We start from the raw sequence: 8,555 nt of genomic DNA, 5'->3' as shown, positions 1-8,555 counted from the left end.
CATGTAATCTAGATGGAGGACACGTGGCTGCTTGGTACCTGCACAAGCTACGTATTATCCATTGAAAAACTCGCGTAGATAGACAGATGTTTCCCCCTTGGACGGAGAGAATATTTATTGTTCTCTCTCGCGTGGGGCGACTGTCCAAAATTATTCCCCAACGATGCCACTTATTAAAAGGTGATAGGCCCCAACTTGGTTGATTGGATGATTATGATAACCTACGACAAATGATTGTAAATAAAATGTTTTTCTTTTGTCCAACTACTCTGCACAAAGTTGACCAAATTAAAAATTGAAGGAAAAGATTTTCTAATAAAAATGTATAGTAAAAGGAAGAAAATATTGAAAATATCAAGCAATTTATAGAAAAGGGGATTTAGTTAGTCTCATTGACCTTTCTTTCTTCCCATCATTATTTTGGAAAGAAACTACTCCCATAAACCTGCGCAGAAGAGTATTCGATGCTGGAGTTGTTTATTCGGAAATTTTCCACTGTCCCATAGCTGGATCATTGACGAGTCATTGTGCCTAATGGAATTTTAAATAATCCATTGGAAAAGCCAGCTATTGACAAACCATGAATGATTAAAAAAACATCGTCTAAGCTAAATTGAATTTAATTATCCCAACTCTTTTTAAACAATACGAACCAAGATCCTCCATTTTCAGAGGTAGAAACTACTATGCAATAAGAGGGTGCATAAGATGAATGATGGGTTAGTAAAGCGGTTAAAGGCCCAACCTCCATAGGGGAGGTCTTGGGTTTGCGTTCATTCGGTGGCATTAATTATATAAAGGCTCCCTTGAGAATGTAATCGTGGTGCACACAAGTTGGCCCGGATAAATCTCATATAAAAAAATAAAAAATAAAAAACAAAAAAAAGAAGAAGAAGAAGAAGAAGGAGATGAATGACGACGACTCATGTGCCACTAATGGAGTTTTGAATAGTCCATTGGGGGAGCAAGCTATTGACAAAGCCTGAATGATTACAAAATGAAATCGTGCTAGATTGAATTTAACAGTCCCAACTACAAGAAAAAGCCTGACTAGGGGTGATTTTCCCACCAATAATTGTACCAAAGATCGCAAGGAAATGTATCGCAGCCATTTGATAGTGACTGTTTTTGGTATTGCGCGTGAAACCTCTAATTAGAGGCAATTTAGGAAATCCGTCCTCAATAACAAGCACAGATAGTGGGTGATGCATCTTGAATTTGCTTAATCAGCGAAGGTTTGCAAAACAAAGTTAGATGCAGGGCTGACCAGGGTAGTCGTGAAGCTGCATCTGACAATTTAGTTTGTTTAAGCACCACTTAAAAGGCTTTATTGAGTTGTAGAGCTAAAAGCAAGAAATCACACGAGAATGAGAGTGATTCAGTTGACTTTCACTTGTTGAATATAGGTTTTACCTTCAATTGTCATCTAACGGTTTGAGCTCATGTATGATTCGAGGATCCTGAAGGATCTAACCTCCTTCTTGGAAGGGATTTCCTTCCTATTATATCTCTTGAGTCCATTGAGACTAGGATGCTTGCCTTGTGCATTTTCTCCCTCTAAGGGTTGGCTTCTTTGGTGAGCACATCTTGGCTTTTTGTCTCTAGTTGAGTCCCGTCCTAGTCAAACCGGGTCAAAGCCCTATTAGTGTCTCAATATGTTAGGTTTTTTATTAAAATCTATATTATCTATATATTAAGTTTCAAAATTAGTTTTTGCTTTTCTTTTATTTAATTGTTTTGTTTGGTTGTGGGACCCTTGAGGTAAGGGTGGTAATGAGGCACCATGAGGTAAGGGTGGTAATGAGGCACCATGAGTTAAGGAGGCCCTTCATGACCTTGGTTAAAGGAGGCCCTTCATGGCTTTGGTTATGAGGCTCTTCATGACATTGGTCATGGGTCTTAAAGGTCTTGATCATGGTGATGAGGTGGGCTAACTTGAATGGTGGAATTACTCAAATTCTAACTCTTGACCTTTATTTCTCATTTCAACTTCATGACCATTCATGGCCATTACCATGAGTGGGGGTTAAGGTCTTTGAATGGGTTAAAGCCTATTCATTCCAAAGAAGTGAATATGAGAGTTACTTCCCCAAGTAGTGGGGAGGTTAGGTCAAGGGGGTTTATTCACATTAGTGGAGGAGGGACAAACCATTGATTCTCCATTAGTGGAGAATTGATTCTCCCCTTGTGGGGAGGTGTGGTTTGGGCCTATATAAACCCAACCCTTCCTTGCATATTGTGTGCTATTGTGACTCTCCTCACTCACATTATTTGTTCTACAAAGTTCATTTCTTTCTTGAGTTGTCTAAGTGTTGTGCTCTAGCTTTTGGCTCCTTTAAGGGACTAGAAGAACTACCTCATCTTCTAGTTGGAGGTTGCTTTATCTTGGAGGTGGTGGTGCGAAGAACCCTTGGTAGTAGGGTGCATCAATTACCTTAAAGACAGCATCAAGGTGTGACTCAACCTCATCAATCAGTGGTTCGTTCGGTTGCTACTTCAAGCTCTTCAAATTTGCTAAAGACGATCTTCATCTCTCAATTGTATTGCAATATGGTCCATTTAGCATGTTCCTTTCTCATCAGTGGGATATTTGAAACCACCACTAATTAGACTTGTAAATGGAGGTGGTTCTTTAAGTGCCGCTAATTACACTTTACAACTGCGACTAATTATGGGCATTCATCATGGCACTAATAAAAAAACCGCCAATAATTAAGCATGAACTTGGAGCTAATTGGTGGTATTACTTAAAAATCGCCACCAATTAGATTGGTTTATTTTTTGGAAAAAAAAGTAGAAAAAGAAAAACTCCCACATTTGCTTTCATTATGTTATTGGGTTGTACCCTTTTTTTTTTTTAGTCAAAAACTAAAATTGTGAAAGTAGACAAACCAGGGAACTTGTCAATAACTGTTAGAAAAGGAAAGTTGAATAGAGAAAGAGAGAAGAAGAGAGAAACGTTGGAGGAGAGATAGAGAGAGACGTGAGGGGGGGGGAGAGAGAGAGAGAGAGAGAGAGAGAGAGAGAGAGAGAGAGAGAGAGAGAGAGAGAGAGAAAGAGTTATTTCACATTAAATTATAAGGAAAGGCTTTATATAGAAAAAGAGCCCTTCTACCTGAGTCTAAGTTCTCTTCATTGTATTTGGGTCTTCATTGTAAGTTCTCTTCTAAGGTGGATGAGTTGCTGGTGCAGCCTTCAAGCACAGAAATTCCTATTGTGGATGTGATTCCTAATGTAGGTGTGCAAATGCAGACTCCTAGTTCACTTCAACAACCCATCCGTGTGGCTTTAGAGGAGCCAGGTTTGGAGGATTCGGCAGATTCATCCAATGAAGATTCGGTTGATTCAATTTCTAATTTGAATTCAAAACTCAAATCCAATAGAGTGGTTCCTTTTGAGGTGGTAGTTGAGTCAGGTAAGAGTTCCTCCCGTGATCTTTCTTTCTCTCTTGGAATGGATCCTTTTCAAATTCAAAAGATATTGAACAAGGAATTGAATTCGAAGTTGGTTACAAGTCCTTCAAGTAGCATGGAATGCTTTGTTGGAACAAGTGAGGCCCAACAAAATTTGAATGGAATTAATGATCAGTTGGTTGAGCATCAACTACGACTATGTGGGGCCCAACAAAATTCAGTTGGAGATAATGCTCAGTTGGCCAAACAATTTTCGGAAGTGAATTCGAATTTGGATACAACTCTTCCAAGTAGCGTGGATTGCTCTGTTGGAACAAGTGGGGCCCAACAAAATTTGAATGGAGATCTTGATCAGCTGGTTGAGCATCAAGTGGGACCATGTGGGGCCCAACAAATTTCAGTTGGAGATAATGATTTGTTAGCCAAGAAAAATTCGAAATTGAATTTGAAGTTGGTTACAACTCCTTCCAGTATTGTGGATTGCTTTGCTGAAACAAGTGGGACCCAACAAAATTTAAATGGAGATAATGATCAGTTGATTGGGACCATGTGGGGCCCAACAAAATTCGGTTGGAATTAATGATCTGTTGGTCCAGCAAAATTCGGTTGAGCATCAAGTGGGATTGTGTGGGGCCCAACAAAATTCAGATGGTTTGGAAGGCTCTTCTTTGGTCGTTCACTCTAGTATGGATAACTCAGCAGCTTTTGGAAGTAGTTCTTCCTTCAAGCTCTCTTCCTAATCAAGTGAATGGTGGCTCTCTTCGTCGTAAGCCTGGTCGCCCAAGGAAAAATAAGAAGGTTAGAGCAAAATGATGTTAATATACCCTGGATAGCATTGATAAGGAGACAACTTGATTTAGAGGTTGTTGGTCGCTCTCATTTCAGATTTTGATTCATTACCATGATTATGTGAGTTGGATCCAGTTAGGTTGGGTGTATTTGGGGGCAACTGATGTTGCGGGTTTGAGGGATGGCACTTTGATAGTATGTTTGTTATTCTTCTTTTCGCTTTTTAATACAAATGACCCTTTTAGTGGACAAAAAAAAGAAGAAGGTGTTCCAGGACTCTTGTAGTTGTGGTTCTAGGACTCTTGAGTTATTGTTTTGGTTTAAAAGAAGGTAGGTGTTTTAGATTACACAAAATATTGACTAGGGTTTTGTACCAATCAGTATCAAACTCTTCTTTGGGTTGACTAGAGTCTTTGTGAGTACCAATTGTAGAGTTCTTCTTGAATATAGTAACCAGTGTTTGATCAGCTGTGAGACTTCTAATAGCAATGGAACTCTTGGAAGCCTTGAATGTAGTAACTGGTGTTTGATCAGTTATGGGACTTCTAACAGCGGTGGAACTCTTGGAAACAACCCTAGCCGCATAAGCTTGAGATGAAGTGGTGGCTAGGGTATCCCTAATACGGCCCCGCAAACTCAAGGGAGGTGAACTGACGACCTTGAGGTTGGCCAGCAAGGTGCTGAAATGTGGAGTAGTTAGCGGCTTGGGATGTCAGCCAGTTGATCCTTAGTAGATAAGAAACGAACATGAAGATCTCCTTTGGCAACTTTATCACAAACAAAGTGGAAGTCAATCTCCACATGTTTGGTACGAGCATGAAAGACAAGATTTGTAGTAAGATAAGTGGCACCAATATTATCATACCAGAGTACAGGAGCAGCCTTAGGAATATATGAAGCTATTGAAGTAGAGATTGTAGCCAAGTGAGCTTAGCAGCAACATTAGCAATAGCTCGATATTCAGACTCTATACTGGATGAGCAACAGTGGATTGTTTTTGAGAATTCCAAAAGACGATGTTGGGCCCCAGGAAGACAGCATAACCACTAGTAGACTTACAATCGTTAGGGCATCTAGCCCAATCAACATCCGAAAAGGCTGTTAAAGTCATATTAGAGGATTTGTTGATAATTATTCCATGAGAGAGTGTACCCTTTAAGTACCGCAGAATCTTTTTGACAGCAGACCAATGATCAAGAGTTGAACTTTGCATAAACTAATAGACTTTGTTGACTGCAAACTATATATCAAGACGAGTCATAGTAGCATACTATAGGGCCCGTATAATACTTATGTACAATGTAGGATTAGCCACGAGCTCCCCCGAAAATTTGCTCAACTACGTAGAGGGAGAAAGAGGATTGGTAACAGGCTTGCAATCACTTATGTTGGCCCCGTGAAGAAGGTCAGTAATATATTGTTGTAGACAAAGGTGAAGACCATTAGGGGATAAAGATACAGACATTCCAAGAAAATAATGTAATGGACCAAGATTTTTGACAGCAAAAACAGAGGCAGTAGCAATCATAAATTTTGATAGTAACACTTCAAAAGTGCCCGTAACAATGATGTCATCCACATAAATTAAGATAAAAAGTGTAACAGAAATACCATGATAAATGGAAAGAGAAGTGTCAGTTTTAGATCCAACAAAAAAATTCCAATAATGAAGGAACTAAGATGACCAAACGAGGGGCCTGTTTGAGACCATCAATAGATATGTGAAGTTGACAAACATAGTCAAGATGAAGAGTGTCAGCAAACCCTGGTGTTTGTTTCATGTAGACTATTTCATTTAGAAAGCTATGGAGGAAGGCATTTTGGATGTCAAGTTCGCGAATAGGCCAAGATGAGAGACAACTAGAGATAGAACTAGGTAGATAGTAGTGGGTTTGACAACAGGGCTAAAAGTTTCATTGTAGTCAAGACCCTCTAGTTGATTGAACCTTTGGCCACTAAGTTGGCTTTATATCATTCAATAGAACCATCAACCTTCCTTTTAATTCGAAACACCCACTTGCAACCTATAACATTTGTCTGAGGAGGAGGAGGGACAAGAGACCAAGTGTCATTCTTTATTAGGGCATTAAATTTATCATCCATAGCCGTTCGCCAATGAGGGTATTTGTTGGCAGTAGTGAAGAGGTAGGCTCAAGTTGGGTATCATTAGAGATGGATATATGTAGGGCTCTAGGTGGATCGCGGGCTTTGAAGTGAGTTACCATGGAATGAGTGTTAAGAGAAGAGGTTGGAGGAGGTGGGGAAGGAGATGGATGGTGAGGATCATAAGGGAGATCAATAACGAGATCCAAAAAAGGAGAAGAGGATAAGAATGAGGTGGAGGTGTGGGGCCCAAGGGAAGATTCAGGTGTGAGCTAGGGAGGGGAGGCGTGGAGCTCAAGGGGAGGGGATTTGGCCAGAAGTGGGGATGGGGGTGTTGGGCCCATAAGTGGAGGAGATGGAATAGGGGAAGGGAGTATAGGAGGGGGACCAAGCAGCAAGGGTAAAGGTGGTTGAGATGGATGGGAAACCTCATTTGGTGATTGATAGTGAAAGGAAAACTGTTTTTCATCAAAAATAACATGGCGGGAAATTAAGAGTTTACTTGTTTGAGGATTGAAGCAACGACAGCCACAGTGACAACGACTATATCCAAGAAAGACATGCATGCTAGAGCGAAACTCTAGCTTGTGTTTGTTGTAAGGGTGAAGGGAAGGGTAGCATGTACAACCAAAAACTCTTAAGGAGATATAGTCCGGATGGACGTTCAAGAGTTTGTAGTGTGGAGAAAAATTGCCCAAAACAGGAGTAGGAATCCTATTTATAAAAAATATTGTAGTTTCAAAAGCATAGTTCCAAAATTTTTTAGGACAAGAAGAATAGGCTAACAAGGTAAGGCCAGTTAATGAGGCGATGATCAATCCCACAAGAAGTGAGAAAGGTAGACACAGTGCGATATTTGCCACCTCAATCACTTTGAAATTATTTAATCCTACTTGAAAATAAATTTTCAGCAAGTAATTTAAACCGTTGAAGAATCCCAACAACCTTAGATTTCAAATGCATAGGATACAACCAAATGTGTTTTTTTTTTTTTGGTAAATAAATGTATTTACTAAAGGCATCGATAAAAATAACATAGTATTGAAAACCATCAATACAAGCAATAGGAGAGGGTCCCCACACAACCGAATAAATCAAATCCACTTTAGAAATTGAAGGAGAAGAGGAGAAGGGAAGTTTATGACTATTTCCTTTTTGACAAGCATCACACAAAAGATGAATTTTCTCAGAAGTAACAAGTAATTTAAATTGAGAAACAAGATGATGGATTATTTTAAGAGTAGGATGGACAAGTCTGGAGTGCCACTAGGAGACAGAAGCATGTTCACCAATGAAAACTTGTGGAGAAAAGTCCCCAAGGGCATTTGAAGCCCATTCATAATGGTTCCTTGGAGAAGACAAGGCCTTGTTGCTCTATCCTTCACATAAACCATGTTAGGATGAAACTCAAATATAACATTATTGTCATGAGTAAACTTGGAAATAGATAAAAGGCTCTTTTGAATGGAGGGAACATGAAGGAATTTATTTAGGAAAAGGGAGAATGTTGTGTAGGGAGAGAAAAAAGTACCAATGTGAATGATTGGCAAGCCTATACTATTACCTACCAAAACCTAATCCAAACTAGTGAAAGGTTGATCTAGTTGAAGATTGTCAAGGGCATTGGTGATATGATGTGTAACTCCAGAGTCACAATACCAAGTGTTGTCTATATAAGGTCCTCCAGAGAGTTTGGAAACATGCACAGAGGGGGCAACATTGATTGTACCTTGAATAGCATGACTGCAGCATTGATAACAATCATGAGCTTTATGGCCGTGACGATCAAAAATTTGGCAAGCAATGAGAGAGGACTGTCGTCGTTTGTAACCACCAGTAAAGGGTGGAGTGGCAAGAAGTGGAGGACAGTAGCTAGAAGAACGTCCACGAAAAACTCTGCCTCTGTAGTGCGATCGACCCCTAAAAGGATGACGATAATTGCGAGCATTGCCAATCTGAGCCAGATTAGCCAAAGGCCAAGAGGATTCATAGGCTAAGTCATCCTTAAGAAAAATTTCTTGAGTAAGTAACATTCCTTTTAACTAAGAAAAAGTAACAGAGATGTCATGAGTTGTAATAGAAGTAACAAATGCCGAATAATCAGGGCCCAATCCATTGAGAACATGAAGACAAATATCATCATTTAAAATAGTCTTATTGGCAATCGCTAGTTGATCAGTAGTATGCTTAATACGAAGAAGATAATTATGAATCGTACTATTACCGCGTTTCATGTTTTGTAACTGAAGG

The sequence above is a fragment of the Hakea prostrata genome, chromosome 7 (assembly GCF_041222555.1).
Source record: "Hakea prostrata isolate BN-2017 chromosome 7, UWA_Hpros_2, whole genome shotgun sequence".
NCBI lineage: Eukaryota > Viridiplantae > Streptophyta > Magnoliopsida > Proteales > Proteaceae > Hakea > Hakea prostrata.
Note: the sequence above shows the minus strand (reverse complement) of the source record.